This window comes from Salvia miltiorrhiza, chromosome 3, assembly GCF_028751815.1.
Source record: "Salvia miltiorrhiza cultivar Shanhuang (shh) chromosome 3, IMPLAD_Smil_shh, whole genome shotgun sequence".
Lineage (NCBI taxonomy): Eukaryota > Viridiplantae > Streptophyta > Magnoliopsida > Lamiales > Lamiaceae > Salvia > Salvia miltiorrhiza.
In genome coordinates, this window is record NC_080389.1 from 32,147,066 (window position 1) to 32,171,180 (window position 24,115).

General features: G+C 42.1%; 1 long non-coding RNA gene across 1 annotated transcript; it reads right to left on the reverse strand.

The window, feature by feature from the left end:
- Positions 1-9,508: 9,508 nt before the first annotated feature.
- LOC131014118 (uncharacterized) lies at positions 9,509-12,425 on the reverse strand. The gene is made up of 3 exons (XR_009098062.1): positions 12,389-12,425; positions 10,223-10,287; positions 9,509-9,637 (listed from the first exon to the last, which is right to left on the reverse strand). It is a non-coding gene; the product is annotated as an uncharacterized LOC131014118 (long non-coding RNA).
- Between the last annotated feature and the right edge of the window lie 11,690 nt (positions 12,426-24,115).

Sequence of the window (24,115 nt, forward strand, 5' to 3'; positions counted from 1 at the left end):
TCTCTTTCTGTTTGTGCTTGCTATCTGCTCTATCTGTTGTTATCTGTTTTCTTTTTTTTTATGGAGACTAACCACAACAGATTATCTTCTTCACCTATGTTTAGTATTGAAAAATACGACATATGGAAGTTTCGGCTTGAAAGCTTCCTCACCGCCCAACATTGCCGAATGTGGGAAGTCATCACCAAAGGACCAATCATCATCACCGACACCGTCAAACGGATCCCTGTTGACCCATATCAGGATCCTTACGATGAGGTCCAGCCAAAGCAAAATGCAGACTTCACCACCGAAGAAAGAAAGCAAGATGAGCTAGACAACCTCGCCAAAAGCATCATCTCCGGCACCGTTCCCGACAAGCATGTCATGAAGATCATCAAGTGCGGAATTGCAAAGGAGATGTGGGATATTCTTGAAAGAATGTGCGTAGGTTCAGAGGAAATCAAGGAGAATAAGCTATCCATAGCTTGCTAGAAGTTCGACTCCTTCCTCATTCTCAAGAATGAATCTGTCAAAGAAATGGAACTTAGATTCAATCAAATCCTGAATGAAGTTCAATCCATTTCTAAAGACAAATACACTCAACGAGAAATCAACCTGAAGATTCTTCGAGCACTGCCACGAGGAGAATGGCAGATCTACTCAGTCGCTCATCAATATAAGCCAGGATTCAGTCAGCTCCTGACAAATAAGCTATTCTCTGACCTCATGGCAAATGAGTTCGACCTTCAGAGAAATCTTGGAATCAAGAAGGCTGGAGGATCAGACGAAGATGGTCCATCAACCTCAAGAGGAGCAGCACTGAAAGCCTCAACAAGAGAAGGCAAGAAGCAAATCAAGGAACCAGCGGAACTCAACCCTGAGGACTTCTTCAGTCAATATTTTTTGTTGACTGAAAGATTCAACAAAATGGAGTCCAAGTTCCGGAAGTACAGAAGGTTCCACAAGCAGCATTACAAAGGAAAGGAAAGAGAAAGCAACTCCAGACATTCCACTGATCGAAGCGGAGAAAGGAAGTCAACCGCTTACGACATCAAAGATATGGAATGCTTTGGATGCAGAAAGAAAGGGCACTTTCGAAGTGAATGCCCTGAACTGACTCAATCTGAGCGCAAAGAGCTGAAAGCCAAGAAAGATCGCAGCTTTTCGAAGAAGAAAGCGATGGTTGCTGACGATGCTGATTCTTTCAAAGACACATCAGAATCATCCGACTTCGACAGCACTAGCTCAGACGATGAGAGTCAAGCCCTGATGGCCAATGGATCTGAAAGCGTGGCTGACAACAGCTACGACAATGGAATGAATGGCTCAGAGGTAATCTCTCATTCAAAAACTCCCTACACTTATAACTTCCTGATGCTTTCAGGAGACCACTCAGAATCTGGAGAAAGCTCATCCAATGAAACTGACGAGTTCAATCAGCTCATAACAGATCACTGTCAGTTGAGGAAAATGTTCGAAGATCTCCTCAAGCAGAATCAGAAAATTGAAAAGGAGATCAATGATGAACGAGCTAGGAATGAGACAATCATCTACTTTTCGGATGAAACTTGTCTTGATCAGCTAATCATGGAGAACAGTCGACTGGAAGAAAAGCTCAGAATCTCCAACTTGGAACGTGATAGAGCATCTCATGAGATCAAGAGGCTCAATCACAAGCTGGAAGAAACAGTCAAGAACTGCATGATGCAGTCACCCATGATGAGTAACTTTCCATCAAAAGGCCTTGTTAAAAGCATTGGAGGAAAGGTTGCAGCTGACAAAGGAAATAATATCATGATCATTTCAAAGGACAATACTTCTGAAATCACAACATCAGAAGAATCAAAAGATTATGATATGGATGAAGTTCGCAAACGAAAACTGATGGCAAGATCAAATGTTCCACCTCCATCAAGCTACAGACGAGCAAAGGAGGCCCCCAACCAGATCATCCTACTGAGAAGACTGGAAAGCATATTTCAGTCAAAGATCGGGGAAGGAACATCAGGAATCAAGAAGAATTTTCCTCACCAGTCCAGGGGGAAGAAAGGCCACATCAGTCAGAGACTGACATCAGTTCAGTTTCAGAAATACAACATCCATGGAGACAAAACAATGTTGAGTCCAGTCGAGCCAAGCGACATCCACATGTACCCGGCAAGCACACGGTTTGGTTTGCAGTGCACCTGTTAAGCACTTGCGGAGTGGATTGTTGGTCTGATCAACCGACCGTGGATGTAGGAAAAGATTTTCCGAACCACGTAAAAGTCTCTGTGTTGTTTACAGCTTTCAGTTTTACATTCCTACTTGTGTTGTTTCAATTGATAAACTGAATACTGATTAACTGCAAAGAGAAACCTAAGACCAACAACGTGCTCAACCGAGGCTATTGCGAAACTAAGTTTAATTTCCGCTGCGTATGATATCAGTCTGACTGATCTATCTTTTGATAGTCAGGAAGAGTGTTATCATCTATGTTTTAGCAAACTCGACTGAAGCCCATAAGTGCATTAGTTAAGTTCCAGTAACTTAACTGATATCTCCTTACTGAAGAGCTTTCAGTATCAGTCGTCAACCCTGTTTGGTCAAAACTGTTTTCAGTCAACAGGTGTCTTTGTTTGCATGTAAAGTTTCGTTTAGATCTCTTTCTTGAGATCCCTCTGATTGAGGATTTTATGAAAATAGCCCATAGGTGTATTTCCCCCCCTCCCCATACACCTATTCAAGACCCCCCCGGGACCTAACAAAGTTAAAAGATCTGCAGAAGAAAAAGTACAAGGAAGCCAAGAGAGGAATCCCAACCTTCACTGCGCAGGAATGGGATGTCATGTGGGCAGACATTGGAGATGGAGGACAGTTCAAGACCCAAAAGGTGAAGGGGCATAGAATCCATGATTTTGCCCTAAGGATGTGCCACCGCATCCTCTCATACTCCTTCTTTGGAAAACTGGACAGTGGGAATGCAATGTCCAAAAAGGATCTTGACATCATTTGGGCAATGCACAACAAGATGAAGCTCAACTTTGGAGCCTTCCTGATCGAGCATATAGAGTCCATAATCAGCAAGCCCAATCAAAGGCTCTCATGTATCCAGTTCACCACCGCATTCGCCCAACTGAACGAGATCGAGATTGAGGAAGAAAATACTCGGATCGAGGCAGAAAAGCTCAATATTGAGGCTTTGATTCGTATGAGGGACGTGAGGATGGAGAGAGGTGTGCCCAAGTTCACCAACCCAGAGGAGAGAGAGGTTTCAGCGGCCGAAGGCTAAAGCCCTGCTATGGGCAAAGGAAAAGAGAAGGTGGAAGAATCGGAGTCAGAGGACGAAGATAACCAGCTGGATAGGATTGAGTCCAGGATTGTGGAGACCCAGGTTGCGTTGGCTGCAACCCAAAAGGCCCTTTTGGCCTTCTTCAAGCACTAGGGCTTCAGGTACCCACCTGCACCTGCCCCTTGAATTTTCACCCTCCCTAGGATGTTAGTTTTTTTTAGTTGTTGTGTATTTTGTCTTGTTTTGTTTTTGTGTTGTGTTGTTTGTTTTTGTTGAGTCTGTTTGGCCAATGCTAAGGGAAGGGTAACCTTTTGCCTGCACCGGTGTTATGCCCAAAAGGTAACACACTTGGTGCAGGCACCCAAAGCATTGGCCACTTGTGTTTTCGTTAGTTCTTTTTGTTGGAATCTGTTTGTTCTCCTTGACCCCCTCCACACACCTACTTTGCTCAAAGCAAAGTGTGTGTGTGGAGGGGGCCACGGCTCTTGTTGGTTTTGTGCAGGGTAATCCTTGTTCTCACACCCTTTGCCTTAAGGCAAAGTGTGTGAGTGGGAGGGAAGACCCACTTTTCTAGTTTTAGTAGAGTCTTGAGTCAGCATGCTATATTTTCGAGGTTGCTCAAGTTTTGATGGTTTTTTAGTTCGATTATGTAAGTAGGATTTTTCCAAACTGCTGTGCCGTATGTAGTTGAGGACGATGGATAGAGTTGTGGGCATATAACCTGTGAGGATTTGAGCTAAGCTGCGCTGACTGATGCCCATAAGCAGCTCTTTCTTTCTTGTGTGAAATTGACATCTTGATTAGGGTGATGCTAAAACTTGCCTTGATTCTTAGTCAAACCTTGTGTACAAAGTCTAGGTGCGTTAAATGATTTAGGCAATTCTTTCTATAGCCCACGAAACCAAACTGACCAACCCTACATCTATCACTTGTGAACCCCTTTGAGCTTAATAATTCGTTTAAATTCACTTATAAATTTGCCTAGATTTGAGCCGTCCTGGTCAAACTGAACTACAGGGCAAAAGAAGGGAAGATAGTGTAGTGGATCCTATGGGCAGGACTAGTGCAAAAATTGCAAAATGGGATTTCTGATCCCAAAATAAAGAAAAAGTCCGTAAAGAAAAAGAAAGAAAAAAAAAGGAAAAGAGAAGAGTAATGGGAAATATGTGCTTAGGCCCGCAAGAATAGACAAGGATTTTAAAAATCTGGGAAATTTGTTGCCCAGAATGAAGTTCAGGAATGACCTTAGCCTCGTGCCAAAAATTCTCACCTTATGCCTTAAGCCACGTTACAACCCATAAAAGACCTAATGAGATGCACCTAGAGCTTTGACTAAAGGGCGGGACAATAGAATATATGCAAGCCTATGGTCAGAACCCAACAAGATGTCCAGAGTGAAGACACGAGCCTAAACTCTTGAGAGAGAGAGTGAAAGGGGAGGAACATCCTCATGCCCAGAACCTGATCTTGACTCGACTGATGGCACGTTGTTTACTTGATCTTGCTATTGGTCTTCTTTTTAATCATCATTGACTGTTGGACTAAGAAATGTTAGCATGCTTTGTTGGTTGTGTTTTTTGTTTTGTTTCATGTTTCGTCTGTGTCCGCTTTTGGGCAAAATCATACGTGCACAATCGTGTTTAAAGTATGTGCGTGTGATGAGCCCAAGTTTGTGCTCTGTTTTCGCGTCTGTTTTAGGTCTAGATCAAGTATTTTCCTTTTGTCTTGGGTTGTTTGGCCGCCTGGGAGGGCGTAGTTCTTTGGCAGAACTCGCTTGTGGGCAAAAGGTGTTTTAGGGGTCAGAACTGCTGTCACCTTCCGTGAAAGATGCATGTGCCGGAAGCAAGGGGGATTCAGAGGAAAAACCATCCCTTATGCCCATAGGTACCGCACGGAAGCTGACAGGCATGAGGAGGAGAACAGGGAAGGAAGTCAGAAGCACAACAGACGGGTGAGGCAGGACTGTGGAGTAGGCGCTTGATATGGGCCGAAGGCGGCAGCATCCAAGAAGAGATCGATAAGGCTAAACCTCTGCATTATCCGGAAGGAAAGAAATCTTTAAGATACTAGATCTGAAAGTGGATAGCATCTCCATGCCTTGCATGGATCCGGCCGCAACAACATGGGCTGGGCCTTTTTTTGCCCTAGTTGCGCCTATATATACCCGAAGAGCTTTCGAAGCTAAGGGTGTTGAAGAACCGCCTGTTGTGCATTTTGTTTACGATCTTTTGGAGTTCAAGCTTGCCCAGGCTGTGGGCGTAGTTCTAGGTTATTTCGCGTATGTTCTTTGCGGCACTTTTGGTCGTAAGTACTCTTTTATTTCTTTAAGTATTTTCAGTTTGCCTTTAATCATGTCTTTTGTTTTTGTTCTTTACTTTATGTCTGGCTAGTTTTATATTCTGATTTGGGCAAGATGATCTAAGCATGAACACTTAACTCGAGAGGTCTAATTTGGGCATAATCACTGTACGAGCATATTCCTAATACACTAGGTTTGATTCCAATAAGGTTGTAACAACTTGGTTAATTAATTGATCACTAGTTAACTAGGGAGTTTTGGCCACAAGTAAACTTGGGCAAAAGGCGAGACACCATCGACCTCCAAACAAGTACAACAAGTGTTGGAGCCGAGACTGTGGTGAAATATCTGCGTAAGAGTCAAGTGGGTCTATCTAAATCTTAAAGCATTCTGGGCAAAGCACAACTAGCGATAGGCCATCGCAGAGAGCGTGGATGTTGCCCGGGGTAGTTGATTTCCATTAACTAAACCTTCTAAGGGATCATAAACTGAAAGGATAGATTGGGCAAGGGGTTTTTGCGTGCGTGATGAGTGACAATAGGGGCGCAACAATTCTTATGCCTATAACCACTGCTATGCTAGTATAGTAATTTATCTTTGCACCAATGATCGAGTGTCTAGTTCATGTTTAGTGATTCGAACCCAACTCAGGATTGTTTTGTTATTTGATTAATCTACTTGTTTTGCCCATAAGCACGTTGCGGTCAGAACCCGACAGAATACAAACCCTTTTTAGAGACACCCTTGCAGGAGAAGTTATAGCTCACTTCCCTGTGGATTCGACTCTGGACTTACCACTAGCTAGTCTAGCTGTGGGCACAGGATATTATATTTGCGCGAAGCTCAAACGACGGCTTCGTCAAGTTGGCAGTCCTCCTGGAATAATTTGAGTCGGCAGCCCTGAAGTTTCTAGCCCTGCGATTGCTGGTAACCCCAAGTTCAGTGATAGTGCGGATGTTCCCAACACCTATCTCATGCAGGCGTAGCTCAGAAAATACAACATCTGTTCGGTCATGGTGACATTAACCAGTCATGTTCCCTGTTCAGTCGGCGTCTCTTGCAGCCCTGACAGTACAGGCCTAAGGGGGCAGTAGGTGTAAAGTCCTCAACACGGATTCCCTTATTAGTTATGGTAGCAGCCGTAGTAGAAACAGGAGCCCTGCCCTCTCCCGCGAAATCCCCCATCAGATTTTTGATGATGTTCGTGTCCACCATGACCTGTAGAGGCAAAGTTTAAAATCCCAAAAATAATATAAAGTAAACTCTCCGGATAATAAGTGTTCTATTCGCAGAGATAGTAGCTCATAATTCTCATGAAGAACTCCCATAAGAAGACCAGTTCCCACTCGATACGGAAGTCATGCAAGAAATTTCCCAAGAAATCCGATAGATCGAACGAATCCCTGCCGCAAATAAAGCGACAGAAAACCAAATCCCGTATATTCCATAGATCTGCAAACAAGAAACTCCCGATACCACAGAAAACATGAATTTAAACGAAATTCAGCGCAAGAAAAAGTATGTGAACACGAAAAACACGTAAAATCAGAAATCAGCTGAGACGCACGTAAAATATGAAGAACCCAGACAAACACCCGACCACGGAACCAACCAAAACACAAGAAAACACCCACAAACAATTGTATATGTTCCTTCGACCCGAATTCCCGACAAAGATATACAACTTTTGCCAAGAAATTAAGACGAGCATAATTCATGCATAGATTTCTTCACGTCTTAGACTCGATTCGCACTTTCCCATAGACGGCGCTAGTTGATGAGTTCAATAATTACACCCCTTTATTCACGGAGAAAGTGATTCACCTGTAGTGTGAAATGAATCGAGAAAATGGTGAAATCGTTAAGGCATGAGAGAAAAGAGTTGTATTGTATATTCTGAATAGCATGTGTTACAAGTGTGGCCGCGTCCCCTATTTATAGGCGTTTATAATGGGGGTAAGTTCGTAATTTTACATCTGATAACGACCCTGGTAGTTAGGAAGAATCTTTGGTAAAAGTTGTCAGTAGCCGGTACGCCTTCAGTCTTAGATTCGTCAGCTCTGCCCGAGTCCGCAGGTTACTTCTTCGATGTTTTATTCCAGATTTGTCCTTCGGTCCGCCTTCTTCCTTTCTGATCATGTCAGCCCTAGCTCCTTAAATGGTAGAATCCTCTCGAAATGGCCCTCAAGCTTCTATCCTTCGAGCTTTCCGCAAAGGATACTATTTAAGTTCCTCTTCCCTCTTTTGGTTGCAGGGCTGTAATCTTCAGCTCTTCCCAATTTGCCTTACGCATATTTTACTCCTCATCATAAGACACATATGTTAGGAGAAGAAGCAAATTTTTTACTATCTTAGAGAAGAAAAAGAAAACAATTGAACAGAAAAAAAATGAAGAAAGCAATCAAACTGTAATAGAAAAAAGAAGAAAAAGAAATATGGAAGAAGATGAAGAAAAAAAGAAGATTAGAGAATGAGAAAAAAGGGTTATGGCTCGAAAATACCTAAAGTTTGTCTATTTTCTGACTTTTATTTTTTGTCAAAAAATACATGAATTTAATATTGTCTCATGGCGGACAATTTCGCCAAATCCAATTTGATGTCTTAGTAGGAAATAACAAGTTGTGGAGCTATTCACATTGGATTTGGGCAAAATTGTTCTGTTCCACTCTATTATTGGTCTATAGCTTTGCTTAAACCCCCTAATTAGTGGATTATTCAAATTGAATTGGACGAAATTGTCTATCGTGGGACGATTCAAAATCAATCTTAAATTCATGTATTTTCTGGCAAAAAATAAAGGTCATGATAATAATAAGAAAATCGACAAACTTTTGGTATTTTTTGCAATAATCCTATAAAAAATAATAAACAAAGAAATCCAATAGAAAAAATAAAGAATAACATTTAGAAAAAAAAATAAGAAGAAAGAAATTTTATACTTCTCTTATTGTTTATGTTTCTAAACTACTCCCTCCGTCCCAATAATAAAGACACACTTTCCTTATTGGGTTGTCCCAATAATAAAGACACACTTCTAAATAAGAAAATAACTAGGCCTTAAGAATATCTAATTAATTTCTAAACACATCTCTCACTCTCTCTCTTCACGTCCCTCCTTCTCTCCTCCCCCTTCTCAGCCAAGTCGCCGCCGGCGAGCCACAGCCACCGTCGAGCACCCCTTGCCTCTCCGACCAACGAAAACCCGCCGCCCCTCCAGCCCTCCGGCGAGCCTCCGACCACTCGCACACACACTGACGAGGAAGGGAGTGGCGGATCTGGTTCTAGGGTGGCGGAGGCGGCGCTCAACTTCACACGGAGGTCGCCACCCCCACTACTGCCACTTAGAACCTTAGGTCCCAAATCGCGGTCGCCATGTCGCAGCCCGACATCTAGCCAGTGATAGCATAGATCGGGTATCGATACGACTAATAAAATGATAAGGTAAAACAAGGGAAACTAGATAACTCATCAAGCGGAAGCTAATAATAATTCATGTTAAAGCAAATAAAATATCGTCAACCTTAATAGAAATATTTTTGGCTTCATAAATCCAAAAGTATCAAGATTCTTGTCAATAAAAACAAAGGGAGTATAGCTAAATATTTACAAGAATTCATAATGTTCTGGGTAGCACAGCAAAACGGGATCAGACTATATGTATGAAGACATATAGCTGAGAGTGACAATCCTAATTAAGTTCAAAAGAAATAGTCTTCAACTGTTCTGTCACAGCCCACTATCCCAATGACGAGTTAACCGGGGTTATGACTTGGGTGAACAATAAGAAATGGAAATTAAAAAGGGATTTACTAAATAACCAACATTAATAACAACAAACTAGTGGTATATATATATATATAACCACTTGGGTAATTAACAAATGAGCCAGCCATAACGACTAAACCCCAAATGAAAGTTAAACAAAATGAAGGAGTAATAAGTTCCACAATACGATACAAATTCAGAGTGTTTGCAGCGGAAAAACGTGTGAGTTATGCATATGGAGATGCATACTCAAGGTTTCATTACATAAACATCAAAAGGGAAATCCGCTCAACACCAATCCATTCCATCGCCTGCTCAACCTGCACATTTAGAAATACATGCAGGGCTGAGTATAAAAATACTCAGTGACATAAGCCGAAATACAACATGCATACATATATAAATTGAACTGCCATAACAGTAACACACAGGGGTTTTCATAAATGACCTGCGCTTACTAAAACATTTCGTTCATTTTCATAAAGGTGGATGCATCCCATTTTCAGTCTATATGATCCATATCTGTCCTTTCTATCACGCGCCGGGAAGGAGGCCTCCTTACCACGGATGCCAAGACCGGTCACAAGCGACTCGCGGTCTCCATAAGTGTACACGTTAACCCTAGCTAGCGACCTTTGTCTAGCATAGGATCCCAATTGGATTTCCTTTAAAGTTGGCGAACCAACACAGATAGGATACATATAAAAACATAAACATTTTGGCAGTCAATCATTTCATAAACATTTCATTTTCATAACATTTTCATTTTCATAAAGGGCATTGAACATATAAGCATTTTATAAGAACTGAATAAATAGTCAAAACATATCATGCATATATATTCGCATATGAGGCCTACGTCACGCAGGGGATCTCTATATACGTAATAATAAAATAATGCCCACCTCAATTGTTCTTAAAGCTGGCGTGGAGTCGTTTCTTCTTCTGCTTCACTTTCTGTCGCCCGGACCTTCATTGATGAAGAGTCGATAAGTTCGTGAAGAAATTGTCATAAGACAAAGTCTAATTCTACGTGCCTAGGGTATCTTTTAAAGTTTTAGGGTTCTAGCAGCATCCATATTAATCTCGTTTCATTCAATCAATAAAATGTAATCACTTATCATGTAACTATCATATAGGTTCGAACCCAATTGTTCGAACATCAACATGTACATAATCCATAACCTCCCTTTACACCCGTCATTTAGTCAAGTACTCCATCAATTAAGAACAATTCATATATTATCATCCTGAAAATTTAATCATTATAAACCATGCTTTCTCATACTTCGTACATTTTCATCACTTAAATAAATAAATCATTTAAAAACACATGCTTAGTAATTTAATATCTCAATTAAATCCCAAGCTCATTTGATAAAGTAAATCATATACTTAATCATTCTATAACACAATTCCACATTTTTTTATCATGTAAATAAATAAGAAATTCCATTATTCATTTATAAATAATAAAACATTTTAAAAATCCATTGAGATGAAATAAAACATTTTAACCATTTAAAAATCCATACTCAAAAAGCCTTGAAATATTATAAAAATGAGGGTTTAATCCCAAATTTTTTTTTTTTTAGTCCTTCAATAAATTAAATAAAAGAACGGACCTCATTTAAAATAAATAGTCCCAACCTTAAATATTAAAAATTAAATCAAGATATTTAAATTCACTAAATTAATTTAGTGAAAATTCAAACATTTTAAAATAAATAAGGCCAAAAATTCGTAGGCTTTATTAATCAATTAACAGTTCAAAACTTAATTAAAATGGGCCCATTACATTTTATTAAATAAAAATCGGCCCATTCCTTTTTTTTTACAAAGCAGGAAGGCCCAGCAACATAAAATAAAATCGGCCCATTTTATTTAAAATTTTCGGCCCAAGCTAAATAAATAAATCGGCCCAAACAAAATTAATAAAGAGCCCAATTAAATCCTAACCCTAACACCTATACACACATATACATAAACTCACACAACACATAAAACACTCACAGCTGCTCTCTCACTCTTACGCCTCTCTCTCCCTCTCGGCTTCCTGCCTGCCGCCGCCACCGGACGGTCGCGCCGTCGACGGAGGCCGGCGGCTCTACCTCCCTCTCTCCCTCTCACTTCTCGCCCTCTTCCCTCAACTCTATCTCACTCGATCGTCTCTCTCTCACTGTTTTCCTCGCGAGCTCCGCCGTGAGCTGCTCCGGCGACCACAGGACAGCCATGGCCGCGCCCTTCTCTCTATCTCACTCTCCATCGTTGGCCGGACAGCAGCAGCAAAGCCGCCGTTGCCGGCGCCTCCCTCTGCTCACTCCTCTTCTCCCTTCCTCCCTCGGCCATCTCCCTTTCTCTCGGACTCACGGTCACTGGGGCTACCTCCTCCGTCGTCCGTCTGGCTGGAATCGCGGTGGAGGCCGAGCCTTGCCTCGCCGGAAAGGTAGGTTCCAAATCTTCCCCCTTTTCCTCTCTTTTCTATTTTTAAACCCAGATCTGAAATTTCCCCCCTCTTTTCCTCTTTTCCGGCCGGTCAGGAAGAGCCCGTTGCTCCTGCCGCCGTGTCGCCGCTGCCGATGCCGCCGCATCGTCGTCACCGGAGAAGATGAGTCCTCCCTTCTCTCTCTCTCTCTTCCCCTTTTTCCCGTCTCTCTCTCTCTTTTATTTTTTTTATTTTAAACTGAAATCCTAACCAATTCTCTCTCTACCCTCCTCTCTCTCGTTTTTGGCAGGACAAAGGCTAGGCGGTTACCGCCGCGCCGTCGCCGGCCATGAGCAGCCGCCGGCTGCTCTCACCCCCGTCACTCCGTTCCCGGACACACACATAAGACAGAGTACAAGAACCCCCAAAATTTCAGTCCAGATTCACAAGTATAGTAAAGCTAGGGTTTTGTTTAGAAATCTGTTCTTTCATCATTCATTTATCATTTCCTTAGCAAAAATCAAACCTTGTAAATGTAATAGCTTAGAAAATATATTAACATGTGTGCGTGCGTATTCTTCTGTTGTTCTTTGATGCTTGATTTAGAAATAACTAGAAAAAAATATAAAGAGAAATTTGGAGTAACCTCGATGTAGCTGGTATTTGGTGTCTAGCTGGAATCTGTGAATTATAATTCAAGCATAAGAACGTATAGCTTGGATCAGAATGTTAGAAACTGAAAATTAATGGAGTATTAAAGCAAGTTTTACCTCTTGAGGTTTACTGTAAGAGCTTTGAATGAAGTCAATCTCTTCTTTGGCTATTGAAGAACTAAGGAGGAATGGGAGGAATGTTGGCTGCTGATTTTGGTTAAATAAAAGTAAGTTGCATGTTGAGATGTTAAAGGTGTAGAAGATGCATGTTGAGATGTTTAAGGTGTAGAAGATGGCTGGCAAAAGGAATGGGCTGATCTGGAGAAAATGTAAAGAATCTCTTTATTTAGTGGAATGGTTGGCATATGATGAGTGTTTCCAACACCATCAATTTATTTAAGAGTAAGATGGATGTGGAAATGAAAAGTATGTGTAGGTGCTAGATGAATGTGATGAATAAAATCCTTATTCTGTATTTGTAATACTAATTTCGGGTTCCCATATAACGAAGCTTCGTTATAACTCTCTATAAATTACATATTTTATAACTCGTTTTATAAGTCGAAAATTAATTACGACTTCAAGTAAATAATAGAAATACTATTTCTATCGTATATAAATTAAATAACATGACTTTGCTAAGTCAGTTATAATCCGAAATAATAATTATTGACTACTCAATAATCCTTTAAATCTCAAACGGATTCAAATAATAATAAGAATTTAGCACATCAAAACACATACGTATATAACAATTAAATCACATCAGATAAATCAAATCAGTTTTATTATTAATGGATGCCGAACCCTAATTATTAAGTCTTTAATCAGTGATTAAAAACTGGGATATGACATACTATCCCCCTTAAAAGAAATTTCGTCCCGAAATTTGTACCTCAGGAAATAATTCTGGGTATTTCTCCTTCATGCTAGACTCGAGTTCCCATGTCGCCTCTTCTTGATCATGGTGCTTCCAAAGGACTTTTACTAAGGGTATCGACTTATTCCTTAGTACTTGAACCTTCCGATCTAGAATAGATTCGGGTCTCTCTTCATAGCTCATATCTGGGCTTAGGATAACGTCGTCCCTTTGGATCACGTTGTTTAGCCCTATTTTGTGATGAATTTATGGGTGTTTACATCTTATATTGACTTTTATTTTGGTCTCTTTCACTCAAGAGTTGATTGATTTGAGTTGTTGTGCTAATTTTGTTGTCTCAGGATTTTGTGCTCAAATTGATTGATATGTGGACAAAAATAAAGTCAGGATTTAGTTGAATGGTCTGAAGAAGAATCAAAGTTCGTCTCGATACGAGTTCGTAGGCGAAAACGGATCTAAAATCCGACTTGAAACGAGGGAGAACGGACCAAAACAAAAACGCTGCGCATTGCAGTCTGCGAAAGGCATACACGGCGGCGCCGTGGCACGGCGCGCGCCGTGCACGGCGGCCGCCGTCCCACGGCGGCCGCCGCCTCTGTTCAGATCCGACAGTACGATTTTGCGTTTAAAAACCCCTTTCTAGGGTTTTACTTTATCATTCTCGTCTCCAGCAGTCTCCATAGGCGATTTTCACCTCTTTCTTAAGGTTTTTAGAGTTCCACAACACTTACTTTCAATCTTGGATTCATTGGATTGCTTTGGATGTCAATTAACACTTCATCGGATTGGTTTTCCTTGGATTGCTATGTTTTGTAAGAACTCCCTTTGATTCTCTTTGTTTATGAATCCCTTGGTTATTTAAGTCTTTGTTTCTTGTCTTTAATGAATATGATGATTGAAGATTATTGTTGTTGATTCTATATTCTCTTGGTTTTATGAATCTTTTGGTTAATTGAGTTTTGTGTTTTATGTATTTGATGAATGTGAAGATTGAAGTTCATTGTTGTTGATTCTAGATTCTCTTGGTTTTCTAAATCCTTTGGTTTATTTGAATCTTTATTTTGTGTTTTGATTAATATGATGATTGGAGATAATTGTTGTTGAGTTTAGATAATCTACGTGATTCGTAGTTTGTTGCTATTGTTTACCCTTTTCCTTTCTTGTTGATGAATATTTAGAGATTTCTTTTATGGAGATTAAGATTTTCTTGCATTCGAATCTTATGCTTGATTGAGTTTCTTGCCTAGGTAGTTATTAATCTTAGATGTTTACGAGTTTATGATCGTTTGGTTTAGTGTTTGAGTTTGAAACTCTAGTTGATTTCGTTAATGTTCAAATGCCATGTTCTAATTAGTTTGTCCATGTGTGTTTGCTTAACATTCATTTGATTAAATGTTAATATGTTATTTCGCCTAGATAATCGTTGTTTATAGTGTTGAATTGATGATTGCTTTCTAGATTGCTAGTTTAGAACCCTAGCTTTGTTTGCCTTCTTGCATTCTTATTGGCTTTCTATCTTTTGCCTAGTTAACTTTATATGCTTTATTTTAATTACGCATTAGTTAATCGGAGAGAAAGTGTCAGACCCAAACTTCTGATTAGAGTGTTTAGGTTTATTTCATGTTTTCTGTGCGTAGCATGATCAAAGCCCTGTTTAGCCTTCCTTGAGAGACGACTTGGGTTAGCTTATTACACTAGGATGACCTCGTACGATTGCGAGTCAATCCATTAGGTGTTTTGGGTTGAGTCAAATTTTGGCGCCGTTGCCGGGGAAGGCTTTAGGCATTTGATTGTGTTGCATTGTTTTCCGTGTTTATTTTTGTTTATTTCTTTTGACTCGGTTATTTTCTCCCTCCGGTGCGTTTGATTTGTTTGTTCGTGTTGTGTATGCAAGGACGTAGAAGCTTGAAGAGAAAGCTTGCACCTTACTACGACAACATTCATCGACCTCGGGAGGTTCTTTCAAGCCTGGAGAAGGAGTCCGAGTCCAGTTCGAGAAGTTTTGTGGAATCACAGTTTCGAGAGAAAAATTGTGAAGAGAGAATTGCTTCCAATCCCATTCTGGAAGCTTTTGAGGAGACACTTTCAGTGCATTCTGAAAAAGAAGAAGAAGCTTGGCCCAATCCTGACCAAGAAGCAATGGCGGAGCAGAATGTTCAGTACATGGGAGATTTTTCCAGGCCAGTTATTGGGACCACTAGCACATCAGCTATAGTGCTTCCCACGGCGGTCCGAAATTATAATCTGAAGCCCAATGATTCAAACCTGTTGCCGCTCTTTTATGGGATGCCCAGTGAGGACGCCTTGCAGTTCATCCGTGATTTCTGCACCCAAGTGCAGACCTTCCCACTGCTGGAACTCACCGAGGATCAGTTGAGACTCAAGTGCTTACCCTACGCACTCAAGGACCGGGCGAGAACGTGGTTGCTGTCCCTGCCGCCGAACTCCATCACTACATGGGGAGAGGCGTGTGAGAAGTTCATGCTCAAGTACTACCCTAATCACAAGACTCAAGAGATTAGGAGCCAAATAATGAACTTCATGCAAGGAGCTGACGAGCCTCTCCACGAGGCTTGGGAGAGATTCCAAGAGCTCCTCCGCCAGTGCCCGCAGCACCAGCTAGCACCCGTCATGTTGATGCAGTTCTTCTATGACGGATTGATCCAGACGGCACAGTTTATGGTGGACAGTACAGCAGGGGGCAACATTGCCCGGAAGACAGCTGATGAGCTCAAAGGGATTTTCGAAACACTTGCCGCGAGTTCTCAACAGAAATCAGTTAGAGGAAGGAGGGTTGAAGCCAATGCAGTAGCTCCCAACAATGAGCTTCAGAAGCAAGTAGCGGACCTGATGAGGCAAGTACAACACCTCACGATGAACCAGGTGAAGGCTCCACCAGTTCATGCGCCACCAACAGAAGGATGTGGCATATGTGGCGATTTTGGTCATGGAACCAACGTGTGCCATCGCATGGGGGAATGCACACCTGAAGGAGAAGCAGAGGTCTATGCTGCTCAGAGCTATCCGGGGAGGCCTCAATTTGAACAGAGGCCCGTGTTTAATCAAGGGCAACAAAATTCTAACTCGGGTTGGAGAGCTCAGCAGCAGAACTACACTCAAGCTTATCAGCAACAGCAGCCCCCGCAGTATCAGCAGTATCAACAGTTTCCTATACAACAAGGGAATTTTCAGCATCAGCAGCAGCAGCAATACCAGAATGCTCCCCAACAGTTTCAGAAGCAAGCTCAACCACAGAAGCCGTCTCTCGAGGACACCATGCAGTCTTTCATGGAGATGACCAAACAGAACATGGAGTCTCAGAGTGCTACCATCAAGCGTCTCGAGACTACAGTTGGGCAACTTACAGGAGCCCTGAATCAGCTGCAGCAAGAACAGCCGACCGGAAAGTTCCCGAACCAGGACAAACAGCCGCATCAAGCTCATGCCGTTGAGGTAGTCAAGGACAAGGCCCCAATAACCATGGGGAGATGGAGAAGCAAAACTGTGCAGGCAATCAAGGCTACCCAATGCCCCAGTGAGCCACTGCCACCCGTCACTGTTGCACTAGACCAACCACCACCCAAGCAAGGAGATCCAGGTAGCTTTATTTTTGATATTAGCTTAGGTGGGGTTGAAAAGGTTTTGGGAATGCTTGATTTGGGCGCGGCAGTCAATTTGATGCCGCTTGATATTTTTGAGAGGTTGGGAAATAAAGAGCTGAAATGCACGAACATTAAGATAGAGCTAGCTGACGGCTCCATTAGCAGCCCACGAGGCCTTGTTGAGGATGTTGAGGTGGTCGTGAGGGGGATTAGTGTTTTCACTGATTTTGTTGTACTTGATGAGGGAAAAGGGATTAGAGGCGAGAATGGGCATCTCGTGCTACTTGGCCGACCCTTTATGGCTACCACCCGTACTCGCATCGATGTGGGTACGGGAACTGTAAGTATGGTAGGGGCGGGTAGAGCGGTAACATTCTCTGTTTTTGATCAAAAACCTACTACCCCCACTCGCTTAATTCAAACCTGCTCTTATGTTGAAGCATTTGATGCTTTGGATGAGGATTGTATTGTGCAGGAATTCCTTAATAAGTTTCAGGAGGAGGACGAGATTGTGGAGGAATTCCTTGCTACCTTGCAGGATGAAGCTGACATTGAGCAGGAATCTCTGGATAAGCTGCACGAGGAAGGTGATATTGAGCAAGGCTTTCTGTGTGCCTTGCTCCTAGAAGAGAAGCTTGATGAGGTTGCTTCATTCAATCTCGTGGGATGTGTGGATGGAGGGCCATCCCAGGATACGAGCATGGAGGACTCATTTGGAGGACCCGCAGCTGCAATTCAAGAAGATGTGTTTACAAGGGCGCTAAGGCAGCTGGAGCTTCAATCGGATTTTGGTTAAGGGGTTCTCTTAGTCGGGCTGGCGACTTAAAAACTAGCGCTGCATGGGAGGCAACCCATGTTTTCTTGCTTTTTCTTGTTTCGTTTTTCTTTCGTTTTGTTTGTGTTGTGTTTTGTTGCTTCTGCTGTTTGGTGCAGGTTGTTGCGTTGGAGACTGCTTGTTCTATGGATGAGAGAGAGGCAGACATCGTGGGACACTACAGACTCACCACTGGATCGATATTTAGGGAAGTTTCCTCTTTCACCTCTCTTTTTGTTTGCACTGAGGACAGTGCCAGATTTTAAGTGTGGGGGGGGGTGTTTGTTGGTAGTTGTGAATCCTGTGGGTGTCTTTTTGTTGTGTTCTTGGGCTTTCTTGTGTGGGGCGAATGGTCCCCTTGTCTTGATTTCATGTTTGTTTTAAAGTACACATCGCATGTTGATGGTGGTTCACTAGCGATTCTGGTTTGTGATTTGTGTTGATTGTTGTCCTTGTCTCTTGTGATAGATATGTTCCCAGTGTGGTGTAATTAGTTTAATGTTTGGATGTAACACCCTGATGAGCAACTCTTGACGTGATTTGTCCGGTAGATGCTAGGGGGAGTGTTTTTATTGCAATTTCCTAATATCTTTCTCTGTGTTGAAATGTTTGGTTGGTTGTTGAGTACTTGATAGCTCTGGGTCTCTGCTCCTCTAATAGTATCGTTATGAGCATGGGAAACCACACGAGAATGTTTTGGACCACCTCCAAAAATGTCAATCTCGTGAAATATGGCCTATCTATTAAGAGCAAAAATAACTTGACCCCAGAAAAGAGAGTGAAATGTGAAAAGATGAAAGAATGTGAAAAAGGAACGAGATATGATTATAAAGGAAATTGCATTAGGAAATTCACCCCTAGCGGAGAATTGGGTCTGATCGGATTGAGTTGTATCATCTTGTTGTTGCATTTTAAACCTTAGCTTTGAACATTTGATTGGGAACATAGATATCTAGAAAGACTTGGATTTGTTGGTGTTTTGCTTGGTGAGTAGAATCGCTTGTGGATTTCCATTTGATGTTGTGATTGTTGCTTGAGGACAAGCAAGGAATTAAGTGTGGGGGGGTTGTTTAGCCCTATTTTGTGATGAATTTATGGGTGTTTACATCTTATATTGACTTTTATTTTGGTCTCTTTCACTCAAGAGTTGATTGATTTGAGTTGTTGTGCTAATTTTGTTGTCTCAGGATTTTGTGCTCAAATTGATTGATATGTGGACAAAAATAAAGTCAGGATTTAGTTGAATGGTCTGAAGAAGAATCAAAGTTCGTCTCGATACGAGTTCGTAGGCGAAAACGGATCTAAAATCCGACTTGAAACGAGGGAGAACGGACCAAAACAAAAACGCTGCGCATTGCAGTCTGCGAAAGGCATACACGGCGGCGCCGTGGCACGGCGCGCGCCGTGCACGGCGGCCGCCGTCCCACGGCGGCCGCCGCCTCTGTTCAGATCCGACAGTACGATTTTGCGTTTAAAAACCCCTTTCTAGGGTTTTACTTTATCATTCTCGTCTCCAGCAGTCTCCATAGGCGATTTTCACCTCTTTCTTAAGGTTTTTAGAGTTCCACAACACTTACTTTCAATCTTGGATTCATTGGATTGCTTTGGATGTCAATTAACACTTCATCGGATTGGTTTTCCTTGGATTGCTATGTTTTGTAAGAACTCCCTTTGATTCTCTTTGTTTATGAATCCCTTGGTTATTTAAGTCTTTGTTTCTTGTCTTTAATGAATATGATGATTGAAGATTATTGTTGTTGATTCTATATTCTCTTGGTTTTATGAATCTTTTGGTTAATTGAGTTTTGTGTTTTATGTATTTGATGAATGTGAAGATTGAAGTTCATTGTTGTTGATTCTAGATTCTCTTGGTTTTCTAAATCCTTTGGTTTATTTGAATCTTTATTTTGTGTTTTGATTAATATGATGATTGGAGATAATTGTTGTTGAGTTTAGATAATCTACGTGATTCGTAGTTTGTTGCTATTGTTTACCCTTTTCCTTTCTTGTTGATGAATATTTAGAGATTTCTTTTATGGAGATTAAGATTTTCTTGCATTCGAATCTTATGCTTGATTGAGTTTCTTGCCTAGGTAGTTATTAATCTTAGATGTTTACGAGTTTATGATCGTTTGGTTTAGTGTTTGAGTTTGAAACTCTAGTTGATTTCGTTAATGTTCAAATGCCATGTTCTAATTAGTTTGTCCATGTGTGTTTGCTTAACATTCATTTGATTAAATGTTAATATGTTATTTCGCCTAGATAATCGTTGTTTATAGTGTTGAATTGATGATTGCTTTCTAGATTGCTAGTTTAGAACCCTAGCTTTGTTTGCCTTCTTGCATTCTTATTGGCTTTCTATCTTTTGCCTAGTTAACTTTATATGCTTTATTTTAATTACGCATTAGTTAATCGGAGAGAAAGTGTCAGACCCAAACTTCTGATTAGAGTGTTTAGGTTTATTTCATGTTTTCTGTGCGTAGCATGATCAAAGCCCTGTTTAGCCTTCCTTGAGAGACGACTTGGGTTAGCTTATTACACTAGGATGACCTCGTACGATTGCGAGTCAATCCATTAGGTGTTTTGGGTTGAGTCACACGTGTTTTGGATCATAAACATATTTTCTCAACTGTGACACATGAAACACATTATGCACATTCCCAAGGCTTGGCGGCAACGCCAGCCTGTAAGCTACCGGGCCCACCCTTTCTAGGATCTCATAGGGTCCTATAAAACGGGGTCTAAGCTTACCCTTTACGCCAAATCTTGTAATCCCTTTAGAGGGAGAAATCTTCAAAAAGATTTTATCCCCACACTCAAACTGCAAGTCGGTTCGACGTTTGTCGGCATAAGACTTCTGTCTATCTTGGGCCTCTTTAATACGCTGTCGAATCTGACGGACGATTTCAATCATCTCGCCTACTGTATCTGGCCCCAAGATTCTTCTTTCGCCGACTTCATCCCAGTAAAGCGGCGATCTACATTTCTTCCCGTATAACGCCTCATAAGGTGCCATGGCGATAGTTGCTTGATAGCTGTTGTTGTAAGCAAATTCGATTAGTGGCAACACACGCTCCCAATCTTCTCCTCTATCTAGCACAACAGTCCTTAACATATCTTCTAGCGTTTGAATTGTCCTTTCGGACTGTCCGTCGGTCTGCGGGTGGAAAGCTGTGCTGAAATTCAACCTCGTCCCCAATTCCTTCTGCAAGCTTATCCAGAATCTGGAGGTAAACTTAGAGTCTCTGTCGGACGTGATTGTCTTCGGCACCCCATGTAAACGCACGATCTCCTTGATGTAGAGTTGGGCTAACTTATCTGATCTATACGTGATAGGGATAGGCAGAAAGTGTGCACTCTTTGTGAGTCTGTCTACAATGACCCATATTACCGTGTTACCTCGTCTTGTTTTTGGCAATCCTGTAACAAAGTCCATTGCAATATCGTCCCATTTCCATTCTGGAATCTCCAAAGGCTGTAGCTCGCCGTAAGGTCGTTGGTGTAAAGCCTTTACTTGCTGGTAAACTAGACACTTTTCGACGAATAAAGCCACGTCTCGTTTCATTCCTTCCCACCAGAAATTCTCTTTTAGATCTTGATACATCTTAGTGCTTCCCGGGTGGGCGACATAAGGAGTGTCATGGGCTTCGCTCATGATCTTGTTCTTGAGTTCCTCGTCATGAGGGATGCATATTCTCTTCTCAAAGAAAATAGCATTATCGGCTTCTTCGTGGTAGTTCTTAAGATTTCCTTCTCTTATCTTAGCTCGTAATTTCTCCAATTTATCATCCTTCCTTTGAGCTTCTACCACCAATTTCCTCAAATTCGGTATAATCGCGACCACCCCCGCTATTGTAGCAGGTGGGTTTATCACCTCTAATTTCATCCTATCAAAATCTCGTATGAGCTCTTCTTCCTTTGTAAGGATGTATCCCAGTTTCAATGGGACCTTGCGGCTCAATGCGTCGGCTACTACATTGGCCTTCCCCGGGTGATAATTTATACCACAGTCATAATCTTTTACTAATTCGAGCCACCTTCGCTGTCTCATGTTGAGATCCTTTTGCTCGAAAAAGTATTTTAGACTTTTGTGATCGGTGTAAATCTCACACCTGACACCATATAGATGATGTCTCCAGATTTTTAGTGCGTGCACTACCGCCGCTAGCTCTAGATCATGGGTCGGATAATTCAATTCGTGTGGCCTAAGTTGCCGCGATGCATATGCAATCACTTTGCCTTCCTGCATCAAAACGCATCCTAGTCCGTTCTTTGATGCATCCGTGTAGACCACATACTCCTTGTCTGGTTCCGGAATTGTTAGCACTGGCGCTGTAGTTAGCTTTTCCTTGAGCAGCTGAAAACTTTCTTCACACTCGTTAGTCCATGTGTATTTAATTCCCTTTCGGAGCAATTGCGTCATCGGCTTTGCTATCTTGGAAAATCCCTCAATGAATCTTCGATAGTAGCCAGCCAATCCCAAGAAACTTTTGATCTCGTTTGGGGTAGTTGGCGACTTCCATCCTTGTACTGCTTCCACTTTGGCGGGGTCCACCTTAATACCTTCTGAAGATACAATATGTCCCAGAAATGTAACTTCTTTGAGCCAAAACTCACATTTGTTGAATTTGGCATAAAGGCGTTCATCCCTAAGAGTTTGCAAAACAGTTTTCAGATGTTCCCTGTGTTCTTCTTCATTCTTGGAGTAAATGAGGATATCATCAATAAACACCAAGACGAATTTATCCAAATAAGGATGAAATACTCTGTTCATGAGGTCCATGAACACAGCTGGTGCATTTGTTAGTCCGAACGGTACAACTACGAACTCGTAGTGACCATATCTTGTTCGGAAAGCCGTTTTGGGTATATCTTCATGTCTAACCTTTAACTGATGATACCCAGACTTCAAATCGATTTTGGAGAAAACACTCGCGCCCTTGAGTTGGTCGAATAAATCATCAATTCTGGGCAATGGATACTTGTTCTTAAGCGTTAGCTTGTTCAGCTCTCGATAATCGATGCACAATCTCAAGGTTCCATCTTTCTTCTTGACAAACAGCACCGGCGCTCCCCATGGGGACACACTAGGCCTGATGAAGCCTAGGTCCAGTAACTCTTGTAACTGGATTTTCAACTCTTCCAATTCCTTCGGGCCCATTCTGTACGGTGCTTTTGATACCGGCGCCGCTCCTGGCTCTAGATCGATGGTGAATTCTACTTGTCTGTCAGGTGGTAATCCTGGCAAATTTTCTGGGAAAACATCTTGAAAATCCCGCACGATCTCTACATCTTCTATTGTCTTTTCGGTCTCAATTCCCCCGTTCAGGTATACGAGGAAGGCTTGGCAGTCTTTCTTGTTCATCATCTTCCTTGCCTGTAAAGCTGAAATAATCGGCACTCTGTTCCTCCTGCATATTCCGTGGAAACTCAAAGCGTCCCTTCCTGGAAAGTTGAAAGCGATTCTCCGCTCTTGGCACAATATCGTGGCATAGTTCTCCGCTAGCCAGTCCATCCCCAGGATTATATCAACGTCCTCCATCGATATGACGTGCAAGTTGTTCGCTATGACCTTAAACGATCCTATGGTCAGTTCTAGGTTCAAGCAAGCATGTGTTACTACTGTCGTCCCTCCTATTGGTGAAGAAATTCTCAAGTCCTGATTAGTCTTTTCAGGTTGGAGCTTTAAAGTTTTTATGCATGCACTTGCAATAAAAGAATGCGAGGCACCCGTGTCAAACAGAAGTATAACAGGTGTGTCGAGTAATGTGCCCATACCTGCCAAATTCCCTTGGTTGTTTCCTTGCTTATTCTTGTGCAAGGCATAGGCTCTTGCCTGTGGAATTTGCGGTGGACGTGCCGCAGGTCGATACTGCTGCTGTGGTGGTGGGTAGAGTAACTGTTGGCCTTGGATAGCCCTGAGTGGTTGTACTTGGCCCGGCTGATTCGGCCCTCTCATTCCTCCTTGAGGTTTTCCTTGGCAGTCTCTGGCAAAATGGCCCTTCTGGCCACACTTAAAGCAGGTATTGCTGCCAGCCAAGCATATGCCGTGATGTGACTTGGAGCATTTGGGACACAAAGGTGCCCTGAGCTGGCCCTGATTGTTTCCAGCTGATCCTGGATTGATTGGTCGTCCTTGCCATTGCCCTTGTGGCATCATGTTTCCTTGCCATGGCCTTTTGTTATCTTGGTTGTTGTAGTAACCCCTATTATTGTTGTTGTTGCCATCCCATTTTCTCTTCCCACGATCGTTGTTTCCCGAAGCTTGAGTCTGGGTTGGGCGGTCTTCAGGCATGGCTGCTTCAACATCCAGGGCTCTGCTAAGTGCCTCAGAGTGGGTGAGATTACCATGACCAGCAAGCGCCATCTTGATCTCATGCCTAAGGCCTGAACGAAACTTCTCGGCCATCTTTTCATCAGTGTC